The sequence below is a fragment of the Rhynchophorus ferrugineus genome, unplaced genomic scaffold, assembly GCF_030347505.1.
Source record: "Rhynchophorus ferrugineus isolate W39M unplaced genomic scaffold, kcgeb_rfMv2 rfM3, whole genome shotgun sequence".
NCBI classification, from domain to species: domain Eukaryota; kingdom Metazoa; phylum Arthropoda; class Insecta; order Coleoptera; family Curculionidae; genus Rhynchophorus; species Rhynchophorus ferrugineus.
Genome location: NW_027472582.1, coordinates 50,564,501 through 50,578,010, shown reverse-complemented (window position 1 = coordinate 50,578,010; position 13,510 = coordinate 50,564,501). Strand labels below are relative to the sequence as shown.

Here is a 13,510-nt window from a genome sequence, read left to right as displayed (position 1 = left end):
TTTAATGCCTTACAGTGTGAGCAAACCAAGTTCATAGAACCAATAACAACACATTGGTAGTTACTGTAGTCAATTGACACATCGTAACTGAAAGCAGCTGGATTCAAACTTGCGCGATTATTAGTTGAATGTCGCGCTCGCGCTTCACGCGAATCAAATATAAATTATTTTTTCACTAATCACGAACTAAACAAACACTAACTAACTAAACACTCTGCACAAAACACGATATACGAATTTGTTTCGTGTATCACTTGACAATTCATCTGTCATCTGTCAAAAGTCATCTGTAACAGACAACTTTTTTTTTTAAATTTGATATGACTTGAACTCAAATCCTTTTAAGCCGTACAAATTGTTTTATTTATTTAAAATTTGAATTAAATTTTAAACAAATAAAAAATTTTAAATAAATAAAACAATTCGTACGGATTAAAAGGATTTGAGTTCAAGTCATATCAAATTTAAAAAAAAAAAGTTGTCTGTTACAGATGACTTTTGACAGATGACAGATGAATTGTCAACTGATACACGAAACAAATTCAAACAAAAAGGGCTATTTTTAGGGTTTTTCCAGCAATAATTCTAATTTTTCTCGCCGTAAAAACCATCCCTGAACTTCAACGAGCATTTTAAAAAAAGATTTGGCCAAATTGGTCCAGGCGTTGTTGAGTTATGCGCTTAGGAACATATTTTGCGATTCATTTTTATATATAAGATATATATATATATTAATATATAAATTAATATTATATTAATTATATATATTTTGAAATATATCTTAAAGTCTTCTTTTACCAACTATAGGTTTATCTGGACCAGACTTACAGTTTAACATGAGTTCCGAACCACAGTCTTCGGTAATAAGACATCCGGTCTGTTTCACCCAGCCTGATTACTGGCATGACTGGGATCATTTTTCTTGTCTGATTTTGCACTCTTATCTAGGACAATCACAAATATTAAATCGCAAACATAAATTTACGATCATGCCACAGCTGGATTCGAACCCGCGACTATCACAACAGTAGGAGGACCGTTCTATCGCCTTTACCACTATAGCTATACAATAATTTATATTTTATACTTTGATTCCAATAAAATATCAAAATGTATCATATCATCAATTTTTGACTCACTAAATACTGGAACTTGACATTTAATTTTTGAATGGCTTTGAAATGGCGAAAGAAATCAACAACGCCATATTAAGTTAACACCAGATTTATAATTTTTCTTTCGTAGTTAATCACAAGTTATAAAAATAATTTAAGAATTTGCACAGGCATATAATTAAAAGCACTCAAAAAGGAAATAAATGTGTTCCATATATACAAAAGCTTTATATAAGGTATATTTAAAATCTTTACTAACATTATCTAATATAATATAAGAATAGCAATACTAACTTTATTTATTCTTAGTAAATCCTTCGATAAACTCGATCTCGAAAAAATGCTGACATTAGTCGACCAGCGTGCTGTTCCAAAGATTTATACGAGTCCGAAAAGTCAATGAGAAAATCCGGCTTTTCTCTCGTGTAGTAAACAAGACTTTAAAATATTGCTTCTTGTCTTTTCTTAAGAATTTACTGTATTCTAATGCCAGGAAAAGCAAACATGAAGGTTCTCAGCATGTGTTAACCAAAGGGATATTTTTGTAAAATTGACTATATCAAATGCCGATTTAGCAAAATTATTAAAGAATTATGCAACTTCCGAAATTAATGTGTTTATTAAGAGGCTTTGTCATGATCTTTAATTTTAAGGAGTTCATTTTCAACAACACCGTAGAGCCCGTAATTTCCAATACATGAATTATTATTTACATAATCCATCCCGATCTGTCAACTGCTGGTGTTGTCTGATATTTAATTTGTGATATTTAATTCCCTGGCCTTCCAATCCAGCAGCATTTTAATAATTTCTAGTGCGGCTCTAAATATTTCTGATGATTTCTCACTGCATTTTCCTATTTTATAATTCCTTTCTTATCGTAATTTTATAAGGTAACCACCTTTGTTCAGATTTGTATAAGAATAGAAAACATATATCGGTAAAATTATTTATCCTTAATACATAAAAGAACGATTCTAGTAACATTAAAAGTACATAAGTAGGCTTAAAAATTTGTTGAGTTTTATGTAGAATATTTTGAAACATTATAATGTCACAGTGATAAATAATTCACAACACATTTTGATTCTGAGCTAAATTCTGAATGATTGTTTTAAATAACTGAAACAGGTGCCAATTAGCCAGTTGATTTAAATATATGTTATAAATAAAAAATATAACGTTTCGTAACATTAGAGGAAATAAAACTTTCTTTCCCTGTTGATTAAATATTTTCACATAAATTGTACGCGAAAAACGAAAACATAAACAATCAAGCCACACAGTGGCAAACTCGACATATCACCGGAAAAGTAAGGAAAGCAAATCTTTCGTGAATGGCAACCGATTCGACGACATTTGCCGCGTCGAAATGTTACCCCAGAGGAATATCTTTGTTTAAAGAGATACATTCCGTTCTAGAGGAAACATATTTTTAGCCGGAAACCCTGTAAGTAACTGCTTTGCGAAATTATCTTCGTTTAACAACAGATCTTGCACAGAAACACCCTAAGCAATTAGTGTCTTTTACAACTTCTTTTTTACGGAAAATTACAGACATTAAATTTTTTATGCGGCCATATTTCTGCTTTTTTTCGAAGCTTTTGATTTTATCGTTCATTTTTTTGTCAGAATGAGTTAAAAACATCTACATAAATCATACAAGGCAGTCTGGAGCTGTAAAAGACGTAAATGGTTCGTTTAGTTGCTATATTTAGATTTTTGATATAATGTTTGTTTGTAATGAAAATATCAGATTTTTTGATTTTATGTTTGGCATTATATTCATATAGTTCATTATATCATATAGTATATATATATATATATATATATATATATATATATATATATATATATATATATATATATATATATATATATTATTAATATTAATTATTATTAATATTAATAAAAAAACTTATAAGAAGATACAACTTGCCAGGAAAAAAATATTTTTGATTGACTCTAACCCAGTGTGTATGGTGACATCAAGCAGAGCCTAAAAGGATTGTATTTCAACGATACTAATACATCGCTCACTCATGAAACTTTGTTTTGCCCGACTTAATTCAATATGGGGGGAAAAGTAGTAGTATTCGAGAAACGCTTCATAGGGAACAAAATATTGGATGCAGAAGGCTATATACCGCACATGATTGGTTGCAACGGTTTTTAGAAAGAAGACCAAGCGGTAGATATTGAATTAATTTTTAAAAAGGACTAAAGAAATAATATACTGGTGAAAATTAACAATAACTAAATAAGATAATATAGAACTGTATAACCTCAAAGAGAGGCTAAACAAAAACTGCATGTAACATGCCTCCAATAACAAGTATATATATTTATTAAATGACACACTAGATAATCATACCTAATTTTCACACAGCTAAATTACATACATAATGTTTAATTTTTCAAGAATCGAATCGTAAATAGAATTTTTTGATGTCGGTGCCGAGCCCAAACAACACAAAAATTATAATATAATTTTCTGACTTATATAAAAAAAGAAATTACGAACAAAACAAATCTAACTTGTTGCTCGGCACCAACTTCAGTGATCAGTTAGTAGTATTAAAATAATATTGTAAGTAGATAAACAGGTTTAGATAGGTACTAAGTTAAAATGGGGTGTAGATAGCAGAATAGTTTTGGTTTATTTGTATTTAGATATTACAACGATTATTATGTATATGTTTTATTTTAAAATGAATTTTTTAGTGTTAAAAATCTAAGTTTGATTATTTTAGTGAGTTCCTTATTTATTTTTTGAACTCAGTCAAATTTTTTTGTTAAAGCATTATATATTTCGGTTCGTTGCTTATATTGCCAAAAACTGCAGGCAAAGCAATTTTTTGTTATAACGGCTTGTTTGTTTGATTTAACATTTGGACGAACTAAGCCATATTTACAAGTATATTAAATAACACAATAAAATTTAAAGTCTCTTATTAGTGGCTTAAATTGGAAATAGTTGTGACTAACGTTCGCTAGGCTACAATTAGCCCTTCGTTTCAATTATAATTTATTGCATTTTGGATAAAAGAAAACTATTTTTGACCACCCCTTAAATAGAACACAATTTGAATATTGCTTGTTGATAATTGCTTGTTATGCTGTTATATGTTACTAATCCAACAAACAAAAACAAAACAAAAAAGATCTGCGTAACAATTCACAAAATTAAAGCGGTATTACAATCTACCGTAAAATAAAACTGAATGTGGTCAACGAATAGCCCGTTTTTTCGCATTAAGCCTGACTAGAAATTATTGCTCCGCTGAAGTGGTACTGTGTTCATTTAATAAGCAGGATTTCAGACAATTATTGCCAAATATTAAGCGGAGACTTATTAAATTTCAGTATGAGGTATCCTAGAGTTTTTACTGTGGCCTTTGTAACTTTTAAATATTGATATTATAAATTATATTTAATGTTATGCTCGCACAAAAAACTTAAACATTACATCTCTAATTATTTCTAATTAATTCTCTACAAATAAAGCGTGCTAATTTTTAATCACATTGTAGGTATGTTAACGCACATAAATACATAATAAAATTAAATTATACTAAATGATATATAGACCAGAACTTCTTATAGGCGAGGATCCGATTCACCCGATTGGAGCTCGCCATATTACTAGCGGAAGATAATATTATTGCATAATTTAGCAAACAGAACCAATATAGTACGATGCAAAAATAATATTACAGACTGACAATTCATTTAATAAGCAGGATTTCAGACAATTATTGCCAAATATTAAGCGGAGAATTATTAATTTTCAGAACGAGATGTCCTAAAGTTTTTACTGTGGCTTTTGGAACTTTTAAATATTGGTATTATTAAATATATTTAATATTATGCTCACACTAAAAAATTAAACATTACATTTCTATTTATTTCTAATTAATTATCTACCAATAAAGTGTGCTAATTTTTATTCACATTGTAGGTATGTTAGCACACATAAATACATAATAAAATTAAATTATACTTGATGATTTATAGACCAAAACTTCTTATTATTCACATATATCTTGCAAATTTTATCTCACAATAAAAATAGACACTTCATCGATTATCAGTGAAATAAACCCCATCACGGTATTTTATCAGGCGTGATGAATATATTAAATCAATCATATGACATCCAATCCAATGCTGTTTTGAGCATTTTCATTGGTCAGTAAATCGTTGTTTTTATGAAGAAATATTTATACTTCTTCGGCAATAGTTCACTTAACTGATGGATTGTGCCCATTGCCCATAAAATAAATTTGTAAAAATTGATAATCTGCATCTGGTAGTGGTGATAGCTCTCCCAGTAAATGATACATTTGTAGTAATTGTTATTCATAACAATAAGTATTACTATTATTCAGAACTGTCTAGGATGTTGTTAAGTTATTTCGGATGTAAATTTGAACCAAAAAATATATGGTTAACACCTTGGAGATGGACGTCAAATTGTCATGTACAATATGCGTTGGGCCAAACGACGTCATTCGGAAACAACTGTTATATTTTCAAATGTTGGCCAAAAAGTGGTAGTATAATGTTCCATCTCAAAAACTAATGAGCCCAACGGATCTGGTAGTGAGATCAATTGTGGAAATTTTTATTTTTCACCAATACAATATAAGCCAGCACATTCACTATTCTATTCCTAGACATAAGGGCTAGCTCGTCTTCTCCAGGGCATTGTTAAAAAGGAAAAGATAGTTTTCCCCACTACATTTGTGACTAAATAATAACAAATATATTTAAAATACATGCAATAATGTTAATGATATATGCAGTATATAATATACATAATAAACAATATACAATAATATATATATATATATATATATATATATATAATATATATATATATATATATATATATATATATATATATAATGTATATATATATATATATATATATATATATAATGTTAATAATGTTAATATATATATATAGATAACCACATATCTAAAATAGACTCTACCATATTATATTACCAGTCAATACATATTTCAACTATATTCTTAGTGAAAACTCGATGGTAGTTAGAATACTAATATTATATTTAACAACATTTCTACTTACAAAATACATTTTTGAATACACCATTTCCGAGAATCAACTCACTTAAGAACTTCTTACTGTGTAACTATTGATAACAATGATGCTGACATTTTGATGAGAAAATATAATCATTGATGTTGCTGTTTAGCTCGCAGTTTTTATATTTTCTCCCTATATAACCCTTCCCTGAAATTTAGTAATATTTCAACACTAAAATTAACCAAATTGATGCTATTAGAATAAGGTAATTAGGACAAAGCTGCCATTCACATTCGAACATAAGCATATTTCCTGAATATAGGAACTATGTTGTAAATTCTATAATCCATAACAGAACATAATTACACGATATGTACCGAATTAATATGTAAAATTATTTCGACATGAACCTCAACTTCCTACTACTTGTTGGATATTAACTTTTCGCGATTATCAACGAAAAATTAATTAACAATTTTCAAAATTCCAGTTTTCTATTTAATCGGTTGAAACTAAAATAATATAGCTCTTCTAGAATTTTAAGAGAAATATCCAGAAAACTCGATTAATTCAATCAACGAGTCACTTACAGTAACACTAAACCGGTACTTGGATAATGGACGGTATATTTTCTTAAAATATTTCCATATTTCTTACCATACAAATTCATGAATATATAATATATTCATGTTCATAAAATAAATCTACTAACTTTTTTAAATACTTACTGCAAATTGTCTAACGCTGACAATATTCTTTCCAATTTTACATTTTCAAACATCCAGTATTTTTACGGAACAGAATAAAAATAGCAATACCGCTTCCATCTCTACGGAGGAGCTCGCCATGTTGCTAGCGGAACATAATATTATTGCATTATTTAGCAAACAGAACCAATATAGTACGATGCAAAAATAATATTACCGACTGACAATAAAACGTATGATGTTATGAAAGCATGCCAAGCCACATATAGAAAAAATAGACTACCCTTAATGAAATCTTTATATATATATATAAACCAAAACGTAACCTTGTTCCAAATTTTATAATTCAATAAAAATTTTATTGTTATAATTTTTTAAAATTTTCTGCATTTTACATCTTTTAAATTTAAATTAAATGCCTTTTTTGTAACAGGTCAATTGAAAAGTCCCCGGCCTACCATAGTAAAACACATTTTTTGGCAAAATTAGGTTTTTTATTCAACATAATTCCCTTCAAGCGTGATACGCTAATTATAGCGACCCTCCAACTTTTCGATACTATTTTTGTAGTATGATTTGACTTTCGCTTCAAAATAGGCCTTAGTTTGGGCGATCACCTCTTTATTCGACAAAAATTTCGTCCCAATGAGCATTCATTTGAGATCTGAGAACAGGAAATAGTCGCTGGTGGCCAGATCTGAAGAACATGATGGATGAGGACGCAATTCGAAGCCCAATTCATGGATTTTTGCGATCGTTTTCATTGACTTATGACACGGTGCATTGTCTTGGGGAAGCAGCACTTTCTTTTTCTGCAAATGCGACCGTTTTTCGGCGATTTCGTCCTTCAAACTATCCAATAACGCTATGTAATAGTTGTTGTTGTTATTCCATATGATAGTCCTTACTTTTCAAGGTGGTTAATGAAAATTATTCCATGCATATCCCAAATTTTCCCACGTTTGGAGCGGGTTCATCCTGCACAGTCCACGCGGATGACTGTCAATTGGACTTTGGAGTGAAATGATGGAGCCATGTTTCATCCATTGTCACATATCGACGCGAAAACTCGGGTTTATTACGTTTGGCCATCTTCAAACACTGCTCCGGATTATCAACTCGTCGTTGTTTTTAGTCAAACGTGAGCTCGCGCGGTAGCCAGTTTACACAGAGTTTTATCATACCCAAATATTCGTGAATAATATGATATACAGATTCAGTTGATATATTTAGAGTGTCTGCTATTTCATTCAGTTTTAATTCACGGTCATTCAAAATCATTCAATCAATTTTTTTAATGTTTTCGTCGGTAAAAACATCTTTTGGGCATCCACTGCGTTCACCACCTTTGCTGCTGATTTCACCACGTCAAAAATTAATATACCAACCCTTGATGGTTAAATTTCCTGAGGCGGTGTCCGGAAACTCGGTATCAAGCCAAGTTTTTTCTTCAACGCGAAATTCCTTTTTATCCATTTTTTTCACAGTAACAAAATTTGCTCCACTCAAAATGCCATAATTCACAAACTAATGATCCGACAGCTGTAAAGTTTATACACACATATTTTGACGACTAGCATCGCCATCTATGTGTCAGGCTGGGGACTTTTCAATTGACACGTTAACATAATACTCCAAGAACAACTCATACTTGTCTAATTAGTTTTTCTTATATATTTTTATTCCAATAGAAGTCGAAAAACATTAGATTACTTATTAATGATGTTATACTATTACATTTTTTGAATATGTAACTGTTGATATAATTAATTTATGTTGTTATGATTATGTTCATTAATTTTATTCAATAAAATACTGTCGCGCCTAAAAAATTAAGATATTGGGACTGTGTATTAGATCGCATTGGATACATTTGGAATCAAAATCACGTTAAAACCTCATTGACCTGAATTGGCAGGCTTCACTTTTCACTATGTGTTATTTTATCGAAAAGGGAACAAACCGTACAGTACTTTCCATCTTGTGTTTCCAGATTTGTTAATAGTAAAAAACACAATTAGACTGAGTTCTCATTTGCAAATATTTGCCGAAACGAAATTAATTCAAACAATTTTTGTGACAGATGATTATGGACAATGCCCAGCAAAGCTTCCTTCACAAACACCGAGGAAGGGGATCTTAATTATATGCTATATAGGCAAGAAATTATTTAAAATTAGCTACGCGAATCTGACCAAACCGTTAATGCCTATATATTTATTAACATCTAATAAGGCTAATTATAGAGGAACTATAAAGTTATCAGTCTATAGGTGCCATCTTCCATCATGAAACTGCTACCCCTAAATTGTGGCATAACGGCCTAGAAGTTTGGTTGCAGTCACTGTAGGTATTTATTTATTTAGTTGTTTATCTGTTTCCATTTATAAGGTTATAAGTATCTACCAATAAAAATATCTTAAATATGTTATTTTTTATAATACATTCTCATATAGCAATTAAAATAAAATTACCAATAATGAATTGGCCGTCTCTATAATATATAAAATAATTAATCTGAACCATATTTAATTTTCACTTAATCTTCCTAAAATTTTCTATCTTACTACGATTTAATAATCATATATAATATCACAATAACGCCTTAATTTATTAGCGACTGTTTTATTACTTAACCTTTTTGCTATATTAATAATTAGCAAGCCGTGAAAATCTCTTCAAAGGAAATTGTATTTTGCATAGCTTAATTACCTAGTTGAGATAATTATGCGCGTCAGATTTTTCACTCTTGCTTTGACTATAATTATAATCATCCATGCCAAAAGCAAAACACGTTCAACAGGAAATAATAAATAGAGAAAAATTTTTTTGATCACATTTATTATATATTTCTGGAGTGATAAAATCTGTTGTTTAAGTTAGGTTCTGCATCATCACTTCAAATGACCCTAGCGCAACTAATATTTATGAAATCATAAATTCGTAGACTTACGACTGAGAGTAGAATGCGGATCATATCAGATATTTATATTTTCTCATATTTTGCATTGCAAATACTAACCTTTCAATGACAAAACGAGTAAAAGGACTACTGGCAATAAAAATAATGACTAATTTTGAAAATCTCCTTTATTACTGTTCAACTTTAAGACTTCTTGATTTTATTGTAAATCCTATGTATATATTTTACCCAGAATATATGTTGTTTCAGAAAAAAAAGGGTTTTAAAAGTAGTTACATTTGAAATAAAGCAATTTTATTCTGTGTTTTTCGTGTATGATGATTTGAATTTCACAGCAAAATATATATAAATGACTGCAGCACTTTCTTCCATTATATATTGAATATTTAGTAAATATAAAGTAGGTTAATCGCAAATTGTGTATGTGTTATTAAACATAGAAAACAGTTGCTTGGAAGATTTAATTTTTCGATATTCAGCCGAATAGTCTTCCCTTGATGCAAAGAATGCAATGAAATGTGTGTCATTTGTCCTGGTAAATCACTCTTCAGTTTAAACTTAATATAAATAATCCATAAACAATAAAAACATGATAAAAGTTTACACATATTCAAATGATGACTAGGAAACAATGCTGAAATAATCATTAAAAAACGAAAAATTTTGAAAATGGTGTGTTTTTAATTGTACTAAAATGTCAGTAACTTCAGTTTCAAATTAAAAATAAATATTTCTATAAAAAATAAATTAAGTTGAAATAAAAAGAAAATAATATACAGAGAGAATTTTAAATAATTAGTTATGTGGTGGTATTGCATTTTTATATAAAAAATAAATTATCCCAATAATAACATTTATACGCATGAATGGATGGAAAATATTTGAACCAATACAATATAATTATAAATAATTTAATTAAACAACTCTTAAAATTGTATCTATATATGAATTAAACGAATATATTGATCTCTAATTCAGTTAGTCTATTAACAACATAAACGTATTTTTGATAATTAGATTTATGAGCATACGTATTTATATTAACTTGAATTATATTGTTGCATATTTTAATAGGAAAATATAATTAATTGCTTATTGCATTATTTTATATGTTCAATTTGCAACGATTCAAAGTAAATACTCCTAATAAATAAATGCTAGTTCAATAGCGCAGCGTTTTATTTAATTGAATAAATATATATAAATCTATTATTAACAATATTTTTTTCGATTATTTCAATTTTAAAAATATTTCAAGGAAATGGAAGTATAAGTCATCTGACATCTATTAGGTGCATTGAAATTCAGTTCAAATGAGGTGATATAAGATATTCCTCACTCTGGTGGAAAATCAACATCTTCAATTAGTTAAAATGAAAACTTAAAATTGCAAATTTTAGTTGGCGAGCAAATTCATAAAAAATCGCTAGCTTGGGTTTTGAATCATCAAAATATAGAGAAGGTTAAATAAGCATATGTAGTGAAATGTAGTTATGAATTACAAAACTAGTTATACAAACTATTAACTAAATTAAATTGGCAATAAACAACTAGAAAATCCAAAACTTGAGTTATGTTATATTCAAAAATATATCGCTAGTTTGTCCTAGATATAAACAATTATTTTATGTGGGTTAGTTATTTATGTACAAAACGCACTTAGATCAAATAATGAAATAGACAAATTTCGTGTCAAAATATATTTACGCGAAGGAAAATTGGAACTGCGGTAAATATATATTTACTCTTGTGTGAACTCGCTAGGATTAGCAAAATTCAAAAAATATCTGGTAACATATCATACCAATTCGTTATTATTGTACGACATATTAAATCACTCTCAAAAAAAAAAAAAGGAAAAACTCTTTAAAACATAGCAAAGGACGCCTAAAATCTGCTGAAGGAAAAGGAAAAGAAACTGAAAGAAAACATAATTTTGAATTTTAAAATTTGTAATTAATCAACGATCTGCTAAAATCAGTACTTGTTTAAATTGGATCATCGATTTCCCCGATGCTATGGTATCGTTTAGTTCCCTATCGTAAGAAATAAACGTACCTCAAATTCGGAAACTATTAATCGAACCTATATGTCTAGAACTTCGTTCTAAATTATTTTTTAATTAGGTTTTATTGTGTTATTAACTTTTGTTAGTTTGGAGGTGACCTTAGAAATTTCTTATACAGTCATCTCAAAGTGCCATGAAACACTGTATTAAAATAAGACTTGAGATAGGTTCTATTCCACCTCATTGTTCTGGTCGACTCCAAAGTTTCACCTGCTACTTCTTTAACTCCCATGAAGAATAAACAATAACTCTTGATTAACTTCGAAATATAGAGAGTGAAAATGTATTATTGTATATAATAATTCCTTAAATTAACATATGGAAAATATTTTTAGCAAAAATATAATAGAATGTTTCTATGAGTTATTTATTAGGCCCTTGGTTATAGGAGTTAATAATAACATATTAATTATATCCTCTAGACGCCTCTGAATGTATTTATTATTTTTAGACTGGACAATGTTTGACATTTGTTAATGAAGCGTAATTATAACTCTATCAAATATTTTAGAAACAATACCTAAAACCGTGCCATTGTTATAAATACTGTCCGAAAAGGAGATAAATATAATTTAATTTAAATATTAATTAAAAGCAAACAATGTTACCCTGGTTCAGACATAATTTTATAATAACAATTTTAGCTGTTTTGAAAGATGTTTATATTAATCTGATTCGTATGTTAATTTAAATGTATGTTGATTATATTTTTGACAATGTTTTTAAAAATATATCTGGAATAAACTGTATTTATGATTCCAAAAGACATTTAAATTTACTCAGTTCACCACTATGTACCACATACAACTATTTGTAATATAAGAACTTAATTTGAAATAAGAATTACGCTACTGCGGACTAGACCAATAGTTCCTTAGGAATGTAGCAATATTTACAGATTTTATCTCGAGGTCTACAGAATCAAATCTATAATAGACTAAATAGGAATAGCTAGAAGATGGTTAACATCAGATGGTCATCAATTAGGAACCATTAATTTATACCCTATGATGAAAGAAAAATCACAACTGTAATCTTATACAATAATATTACTGTCAACAACTCTTAATTAATAGTTCTCAAGATAGTAGTGGAACAGTAAAATCTATAATACTTTGATTTTGATGAATATGTACTACTACAGAAGATCCAAAAATATACTCTATATTCCAATACTACAACTAAAATGGAAAGTACGCAGTTGTAGGCATATTTTTCGATTTACAGGAAAATGTAATATCAAGGTAGTCACAATAATTTAAGCACAATTTTGTTTTTGACATATTTTTGTGTTTTATTAATATTATTGATATATTTAATTATATTTTTCTTAACATCACCCTGTACCTAATAATTAAACTGTGTAAATAATAAGTCCTTGCTAATTAAATCTATTAAGTACATTGACGGTTCAAGCATAAAAAGGGCGTATTTGTTTCATTTTAATATAATTATTGTAATTAGATGACAATGAAGGGTCATTATTTTAAAATATATATAAAATTAAGCTTCCAAAATTAAGGGAAAATTATTATTTCCTGCCTTTGTACTGCTAAATTTATAAAAATATTTAGGTTATATTAAATTCCCGTTAATAATATTAAATACAATGGTGTAATATGTAGGAGAGTATCTTTA

At 28.6% G+C, this 13,510-nt stretch overlaps 1 protein-coding gene across 1 annotated transcript in view; it reads right to left on the bottom strand.

The window, feature by feature from the left end:
* The window catches only part of LOC143193247 (uncharacterized), a 327,672-nt gene that overhangs the window by 265,792 nt on the left and 48,370 nt on the right, over positions 1-13,510 (bottom strand). The window lies entirely within an intron of this gene.